The following is a 9,849-nucleotide window of genomic DNA, read 5'->3' as shown; positions in this document are numbered from 1 at the left end:
TGGCCCCTCAACCTCGGTGGTCAGGCTCGGTGAGCTCGGCATCGGACTCAAGGTTTTTTTGTTTTGTTGATCTTGGCAGTGCCCAGCCATTTCCGATATCCATGTTGATTAGCCACCTGATAATTATTCACCTTGTCGCTACCAAAACATAACGAAGTAGTAGCTAGCCTATTATTAGCTGTAGCTTTCTTGAGGAAGTGAAGAAAACAAAACCTCTCTGTGAGAGAAAAAACGGTCAATTTGACCCCGCACTGGGTGAGATCCAATAAGCTTGCTGAACAAGGTAACGAAGGCGGTATCTTATTACATTGCATGGCTAGGTGCCCAATCAGAATTCATTTAACTATTAAATATGACATTATTACATCCCCACCTCCCTCCACCCTCCTCAGATCATGAGCGCACACCCGGCATGGCCTCCCACATGGCCTCCCAGCCTGCACTACTGGCAGGCCGCAAAGTGGTACATATGTAAAACGGTAATTCAGGGGTGTCAAACTAATTTTTGCCCCCCGGGGCCGGACTGAAAATTGGTTCCATTTCTTTACCATCAAAATTGCAAAAGACAGTCCTCTATCCATCTTTTGAGAATTTAGGATACTCCCTGACTATTTAACTTTGATTTCAGTGATTTATTAGCGAGCTGGACACAGTCAAGAAACGGTATGAAGGTAGTACATTATCAATTCTACACAGTTTTGTTTGAGTCTTTTGAAAGTATATTGAGTTTTTTTACTCAAACCACCCACCGGCTTGATGGACCCCCTGCTCTAGGGCCAAACTCAATTCCTGGATTACAGCACCGGTAATATATACCTCAGTGTCCTGGATTACAGCACCAGTAATATATATACCTCAATGTCGCGGATTACAGCACCAGTAATAATGTTACCTCAATGTCCTGGATTACAGCACAGTAATATGTACCTCAATGTCCTGGATTACAGCACCAGTAATATATATACCTCAATGTCCCGGATTACAGCACCGGTAATATATATACCTCAATGTCCTGGATTACAGCACAGTAATATATGTACCTCAATGTCCTGGATTACAGCACCAGTAATATATACCTCAATGTCCTGGATTACAGCACCAGTAATATGTACCTCAATGTCCTGGATTACAGCACCAGTAATATGTACCTCAATGTCCTGGATTACAGCACCAGTAATATGTACCTCAATGTCCTGGATTACAGCACCAGTAATATATATACCTCAATGTCCTGGATTACAGCACCAGTAATATATGTACCTCAATGTCCTGGATTACAGCACCAGTAATATGTACCTCAATGTCCTGGATTACAGCACGTAATATATACCTCAATGTCCTGGATTACAGCACCAGTAATATGTCCTCAATGTCCTGGATTACAGCACCGGTAATATATACCTCAATGTCCTGGATTACAGCACCGGTAATATATACCTCAATGTCCTGGATTACAGCACTGGTAATATATACCTCAATGTCCTGGATTACAGCACTGGTAATATACATACCTCAATGTCCTGGATTACAGCACCAGTAATATGTACCTCAATGTCCCGGATTACAGCACCAGTAATATATACCTCAATGTCCCAGATTACAGCACCAGTAATATATATACCTCAATGTCCTGGATTACAGCACCAGTAATATGTTACCTCAATAGTCTCGGAATACAGCACCAGTAATATATATACCTCAATGTCCTGGATTACAGCACCAGTAATATATATACCTCAATGTCCCGGATTACAGCACCAGTAATATATGTACCTCAATGTCCTGGATTACAGCACAGTAATATATATACCTCAATGTCCTGGATTACAGCACCAGTAATATATATACCCAACTTACACCAGTAATATGTACCTCAATGTCCTGGATTACAGCACCAGTAATATATATACCTCAATGTCCTGGATTACAGCACCAGTAATATATACCTCAATGTCCTGTGGATTACAGCACCAGTAATATGTACCTCAATGTCCTGGATTACAGCACCAGTAATATATATACCTCAATGTCCTGGATTACAGCACCAGTAATATGTAACCTCAATGTCCTGGATTACAGCACCAGTAATATATATACCTCAATGTCCTGGATTACAGCACCAGTAATATATACCTCAATATCCAGGATTACAGCACCAGTAATATAGCTACTGTAGCCACTAAACCACACGTTTGGGGTAACCGGGAATTACATTGGGGTCGCCACATTTAGAAAAAGAATAGAGAGATAAGACTACAGATTATTGTATGGGACAATGTACACCTTTATGAGAAATGTTTAAAAAATATATATGTTATTGTGTAAATGTATTAATTGGTTCTATTAATTTTGATGGGAAAGATGACAATGTGAATTGAAGCGTATTTGTCAGTCTAAATACCTACATTTACAGATTTTAAAGTGGTGTCATTTAGGTTTGGGATGGGGTGGGGTCATTAGATTTGGGATGGGGTAGGGTCATTAGATTTGGGATGGGGTGGGGTCATTAGGTTTGGGACATTTCCGGATATCCATGTTGATTAGCCACCTGATAATTATTCACCTTGTCGCTACCAAAACATAACGAAGCTAGTAGCTAGCCTATTATTAGCTGTAGCTTTCTGGAGAAGTGAAGAAAACAAAACCTCTCTGTGAGAGAAAAAAACGGTCAATTTGACCCCGCACTGGGTGAGATCCAATAAGCTTGCTGAACAAGGTAACGAAGGCGGTATCTTATTACATTGCATGGCTAGGTGCCCAATCAGAATTCATTTAACTATTAAATATGACATTATTACATCCCCACCTCCCTCCACCCTCCTCAGATCATGAGCGCACACCCGGCATGGCCTCCCACATGGCCTCCCAGCCTGCACTACTGGCAGGCCGCAAAGTGGTACATATGTAAAACGGTAATTCAGGGGTGTCAAACTAATTTTTGCCCCCCGGGGCCGGACTGAAAATTGGTTCCATTTCTTTACCATCAAAATTGCAAAAGACAGTCCTCTATCCATCATTTTGAGAATTTAGGATACTCCCTGACTATTTAACTTTGATTTCAGTGATTTATTAGCGAGCTGGACACAGTCAAGAAACGGWATGAAGGTAGGTACATTATCAATTCTACACAGTTTTGTTTGAGTCATTTTGAAAGTATATTGAGTTTTTTTACTCAAACCACCCACTGGCTTGATGGGACCCCCTGCTCTAGGGCCAAACTCAATGTCCTGGATTACAGCACCGGTAATATATACCTCAGTGTCCTGGATTACAGCACCAGTAATATATATACCTCAATGTCGCGGATTACAGCACCAGTAATATATGTACCTCAATGTCCTGGATTACAGCACCAGTAATATGTACCTCAATGTCCTGGATTACAGCACCAGTAATATATATACCTCAATGTCCCTGGAGTACAGACACGTACTATAACTGGTACCTCAATGTCCTGGATTCCAGCACCAGTAAATATATACCTCAATGTCCGGATTACAGCACCAGTATATGTACTCAATGTCCTGGATTACAGCACCAGTAATATGTACCTCAATGTCCTGCGATTACAGCACCAGTAATATTAACCTCAATGTCCTGGATTACAGCACCAGTAATATATATACCTCAATGTCCTGGATTACAGCACCAGTAATATTGTACCTCAATGTCCTGGATTACAGCACCAGTAATTTGTACCTCAATGTCCTGGATTACAGCACCAGTAATATATACCTCAATGTCCTGGATTACAGCACCAGTAAATATGTACCTCAATGTCCCTGGATTACAGCACCGGTAATATATACCTCAATGTCCTGGATTCCAGCACCGGATAATATATACCTCAATGTCCTGGATTAACAGCACTGGTAATATATACTCAATGTCCTGGATTACAGCACTGGTAATTATATCATACCTCAATGTCCTGGATTACAGCACCAGTAATATGTACCTCAATGTCCCCGGATTTACAGCACCAGTAATATATACTCAATGTCCCCAATTACAGCACGAATATACTCAATGTCCAGATTACAGCACCAGTAATATATACCTCAATGTCCTGGATTACAGCACCAGTAAATATTACCTCAATGTCCTGGATTACAGCACCAGTAATATATATACTCAATGTCCCGGATTACAGCACCAGTAATATTATGTACCTCAATGTCCTGGATTACAGACCAGTAATATATATACCTCAATGTCTGGATTACAGCACCAGTAATATATTAACCTCAATGTCCTGGTTACAGCACAAGTAATATGTACCTCAATGTCCTGGATTACGCACCAGTAATATATATACCTCAATGTCCTGGATTTACAGCACCAGTAATATATACCTCAATGTCCTGGATTACAGCACCAGTAATATGTTCCCTCAATGTCCTGGATTACAGCCCAGTATATATATACCTCAATGTCCTGGATTACAGCACCAGTAATAATATACCCAAGATGACTGGATTACAGCACCAGTAATATATATACCTCAATGTCATGGATTACAGCACCAGTAATATATAACCTCAATATCCAGGATTACAGCACCAGTAATTAAGCTACTGTAGCCCACTAAACCACACGTATTCACTATCCTGTAAAAGCAGTGGATTAAAGTTGGGGTAACCGGGGAATTACATTGGGGTCGCCACATTTAGAAAAAGAATAGAGAGGATAAAACTACAGATTATTGTATGGGACAATGTCAACCTTTATGGAGAAATGTTTAAAAAAATTATATATGTTATTGTGTAAATGTATTAATTGGTTCTATTAATTTTGATGGGAAAGATGAAATGTGATTGAAGCGTATTTGTCAGTCTAAATACCTACATTTACAGATTTTAAAGTGGTGTCATTAGGTTTGGGATGGGGTGGGGTATTAGTTTGGGATGGGGTAGGGTCATTAGATTTGGGATGGGGTGGGGTCATTAGATTTGGGATGGGGTGGGGTCATTAGGTTTGGGATGGGGTGGGGTCATTTAGATTTGGGATGGGGTGGGGTCATTAGGTTTGGGGTGGGGTGGGGTCATTAGATTTGGGATGGGGTGGAGTATGGTTAGGGTGGGGTCATTAGTTTTGGGATGGGGTGGGGTCATTAGGTTTGGGGATGGGGTGGGGTCATTAGGTTTGGGATGGGGTGTGAGTCATTAGGTTTGGGATGGGGTCGGGTCATTAGGTTTGGGATGGGATGGGGTGGGGTCATTAGGTTTTGGATGGGGTGGGGTCATTTAGATTTGGGATGGGTGGGGTCATTAGGTTTGGGATGGGTGGGGTCATTAGGTTTGGGATGGGGTGGGTCATTAGGTTTGGGATGGGGTGGAGTCATTAGGTTTGGGATGGGGTGGGTCATTAGGTTTGGGATGGGGTGGGGTCATTAGGTTTGGGATGGGGGTGGGGTCATTAGGTTTGGGATGGGGTGGGGTCATTAGATTTGGGATGGGGTGGGGTCATTAGGTTTGGGATGGGGTGGGGTCATTAGGTTTGGGATGGGGTCATTAAGTTTGGGATGGGTGGGGTCATTAGGTTTGGGATGGGGTGGTGTTCCAGAAATGGATGTGTGATTTACGTGATCAGTAACGTTGTATTGACAGTGATTTACTTGCGGTCCTCGAGCAGCGAGATCTCCTGTTTGACCTGGTGGAACTCTTGGCCATCCTACAGTGGTCCCTGTAAACCTGGACTGACTCTCTCAGAGAGGAGCAGGGAGACACCGGCTAGAAGGGAACAGATAAGATCATGTAACCCATCCTAACACACCATAACCCACCGTAACCCTTCCTCCTAACCCAACCCTCCTAACTCTATCTCATCCTAACCCAAACCCTCCTAGCTCTATCTCATCCTAACCCCTCCTACCCTAACCACCCTAACCCTTCTAGCGCTAACCCTCCTAACACTAACCCTCCTATCTTATCTCCTCATAACCCTCTAGCCCTAACCCTTCGATCTCAACTCCCTAACCCTCCTAGCTAACCCTTCCTAGCCTAACCCACCCTAGCCCTACCCCTCCTAGCCCTAACCCTTCCTAGCCTAACCCACCTAGCCATAACCTCCTAAAACTACCCTTCTAGCCTAACCTTCTAACCCTTCCTAGCCCTAACCCTTCCTGCCCTAACCCTCTAGCCCTAACCCCTCCTAGCCCTACCCTTCCTGCCCTAACCCTTCCTAACCTTAACCTCCTATCTCTAACCCTAACCCTCCTAGCCTACCCTCCTAAGCCCTAACCCTCCTAGCCCTAACCCCTCTAGCCCTAACCCTTCCTAACCCTCCTAGCCCTAACCCTTCCTAGCGTAACCCTTCCTAACCCTTCCTAGCCCTAACCCTTCCTAAACCTTAACCCTCCTATCTCTAACCCTAACCCTCCTAGCCCTAACCCCTCCTAGCCCTAACCCCTCCTAGCCCTAACCCCTCCTATCTTCTAACCCTAACCCTCCTAGCCCTAACCCCTCCTAGCCCTAACCCCTCCTAGCCTAACCCTCCTAGCGCTAACTTCCTAACCCTTCTATCCCTAACCCCTCCTAACCTTAACCCTCTATCTCTAACCCTAACCCCTCCTAGCCCTAACCCTCCTAGCGCTAACCCTTCCTAACCCTTCCTAGCCCTAACCCCTCCTATCTCTAACTCCTCCTAGCCTAACTCCTCCTAGCCCTAACCCCTCCTAGCCCTAACCCTCCTAGCCCCTACCCTTCCTAGCCCTAACCCCTCCTAGCCTAACCCTTCTAACCTTCCTACCCTAACCTCCTAACTTAACCCTTCCTATCCTCTAACCCTAACCCCTCCTAGCCCTAACCTCCCAGCCCTAACCTTCCTAGCCCTAACCCCTCCTAGCCCTAACCTCCTAACACTAACCCCTCCTAGCCCTAACCCTCCTAACACTAACCCCTCCTATCCCTAACCCTTCCTATTCTCTAACTCCTCCTAACCCTCCTAGCTCTAACCCTAACCCTAACCCATCCTAACCCTCACACCATCTAGAAGGGAAAAGATAAGATCATGTTAACACACCTATCCACACATACAGAGACCAGACTGACTCTCTCATCAGTGACATACAGGGAGGCCGGCTACAGCAGTTTATACAGGGAGGCACCGGCTACAGCAGTTTATAACAGGGAGGCACCGGCTACAGCTGTTTATACAGGAGGCAACCGGCTACAGCAGTTTATACAGGGAGGCACCGGCTCACAGCAGTTTATACAGGGAGGCACCGGCTATAGCAGTTTATACAGGGAGGCACCTGCTACAGCAGTTTATACAGGGAGACACCGGCTACAGCAGTTTTATCAAGGGAGGCACGGCTATAGCCGTTTTCCAACTCAAGTCCCTCAACACCCAAATCCAGTCCCCCCAACAGCCCAACTCCAGTCCCCCCAACGGCCAACTCCATTCCCCCCAACAGCCAACTCCAGTCCTCCAACAGCCCAACTCCAGTCCTCCACAGCCAACTCCAGTCCCTCCAACACCCCAAATCCAGTCCCCCAACAGCCAAATCCAGTCTCCAACAGCCCAAATCCAGTCCCTCCAACAGCCAACTCCAGTACCCCAACAGCCAACTCCAGTACCCAACAGCCCAACTCCAGACCCCAACAGCCCAACTCCAGTCCTCCAGTACCCCAACAGCCCAACTCCAGTCCTCCAGTACCCCCAACAGCCCAACTCCAGTACCCCCAACAGCCAACTCAGTCCCCCAACAGCCAACTCCAGTCCCCCCCAACAGCCCAACTCCAGTACCCCAACAAGCCCAACTCCAGACCCCCAACAGCCCAACTCCAGTACCCCAACAGCCCAACTCCAGTCCCCAACAGCCAACTCCAGTCCCTCCAACATCCAACTCAGTCCCACCAACAGCCCAAACCAGTCCCACCAACAGCCCAACTCCAGTCCCTCCAACATCCAACTCCAGTCCACCAACAGCCCAAACCCAGTCCCACCAACAGCCCAACTCCAGTCCTCCAGTCCCCCAACAGCCCAACTCCAGTCCCCCCAACAACCCAACTCCAGTCCTCCAGTCCCCCCAACAGCCAACTCCAGTCCCCCCCAACAACCCAACTCCAGTCCTCCAGTCCCCCCCAACAGCCAAGTCCAGTCCCCCCAACAACCAACTCAGTCCCCAGTCCCCCCCAACAGCCCAACTCCAGTCCCCCCAACAACCAACTCCAGTCCTCAGACCCCCCACAGCCAAGTCCAGTCCCCCCAACACCCAACTCCAGTCCTCCCCCAACAGCCCAACTCCAGTCCCCCCCAACAACCCAACTCCAGTCCTCCAGTCCCCCCCAAAGCCCAAGTCCAGTCCCCCCCAACAACCCAACTCCGTCCTCCAGTCCCCCCAACAGCCAAGTCCAGTCCCTCATCCCCCAACAGCCCAACTCCAGTCCTCCAGTCCCCCCAACAGCCCAAGTCCAGTCCCCCAACAGCCCAAGTCCAGTCCTCCAGTCCCCCCCAACAGCCCAACTCCAGTCCCCAACAACCAACTCCAGTCCTCCAGTCCCCCCAACAGCCCAACTCCATTCCCCCCAACAACACAACTCCAGTCCCAGTCCCCCCCAACAGCCCAACTCCAGTCCCCCAAACAACCCAACTCCAGTCTCCAGTCCCCCCAACAGCCCATAATATAAGATAGATAGAGAATAGGCATTAACAACACCAGTCCTCCAGTGATGGAATAGGACATATACACAGGCATAAATAAAGGTGACAGAAATAAACCATAGACAGAAAGACATTGTTCTTAGTCAGACTGGTCTGATGCTAGCCTGACCTCTTCTCTGTGTCATCTGATCTGGACTTTTGCTTTCACATTGAGTCACATACAGCAGAGGTAGCTCACACAGCTCTTTCCTCATCACACGTTCCCTCCCATCCCTAGAGCACGCTCACTCACCGCCTTTCACTATTTGTTGCATTATGGGTATAAAAATGGTCTGCTTGAGTCTACATGTCGACTGCGTGACCTTTACAACAACCATGTGATCAAAAGTTTATGAACTTTCGACTGAAGTCAACTCTAAAATGTCTGCAGTTACTCCTCGCCAACTGCAACTTGAAGTCGGAAGCAAAGCATTGTGGGAGACAACCTTCTTCTGTTTTTTTTGGAAGCCAAAGGCACTACATGCTCCTAAATGGTTGATGTCGCCACCTATCATTAGTTATTATCCACCTATCATTGGTCATTATCCACCTGTCATTGGTTATTATCCACCTATCATTGGTTATTATCCACCTATCATTGGTTATTATCCACCAATCATTGGTTATTATCCACCTATCATTGGTTATTATCCACCTATCATTGGTTATTATCCACCTATCACTAGTTATTATCCACCTATCATTGGTTATTATCCACCTATCATTGGTTATTATCCACCTATCATTGGTTATCATCCTTCCATTCTTCCAATCTAATTACATTTATCCTTCCATCCTTCCAATCTAATTACATTTATCCTTCCATCCTTACAATCTAATTACATAGGCCCTCATATGATTCAAATTTTGAACATAAATTAAATAAAATTTTATATTTACGACAACATAGCTAAATGTGTTTATGTAGATGTTACTGTTGTGTCCCATGTTATATAGCCTACCAATTGTCTTGTCTGTAATATTGTTGTCACCAAACAAATTAAAATGTGTTGATTTTGTCTTTTAAGTGTGACTAAAACTGCATACATATTATAGGCTACACATGGGTTATTGTAGGAGATTTTTACCCACTGGTAATATAGAGGTTTAATCTGTGTCCGGGGAACCGACCCTTAATGAGAAATTACCCCGGACACCAGCATTTGACTGCTTGGCATATTGTTAACCCAGTGACTAATGTGA

Source organism: Salvelinus sp. IW2-2015, unplaced genomic scaffold (assembly GCF_002910315.2).
Source record: "Salvelinus sp. IW2-2015 unplaced genomic scaffold, ASM291031v2 Un_scaffold2775, whole genome shotgun sequence".
Classification (NCBI taxonomy): Eukaryota; Metazoa; Chordata; class Actinopteri; order Salmoniformes; family Salmonidae; genus Salvelinus; species Salvelinus sp. IW2-2015.
This window is presented reverse-complemented; position numbering follows the sequence as displayed.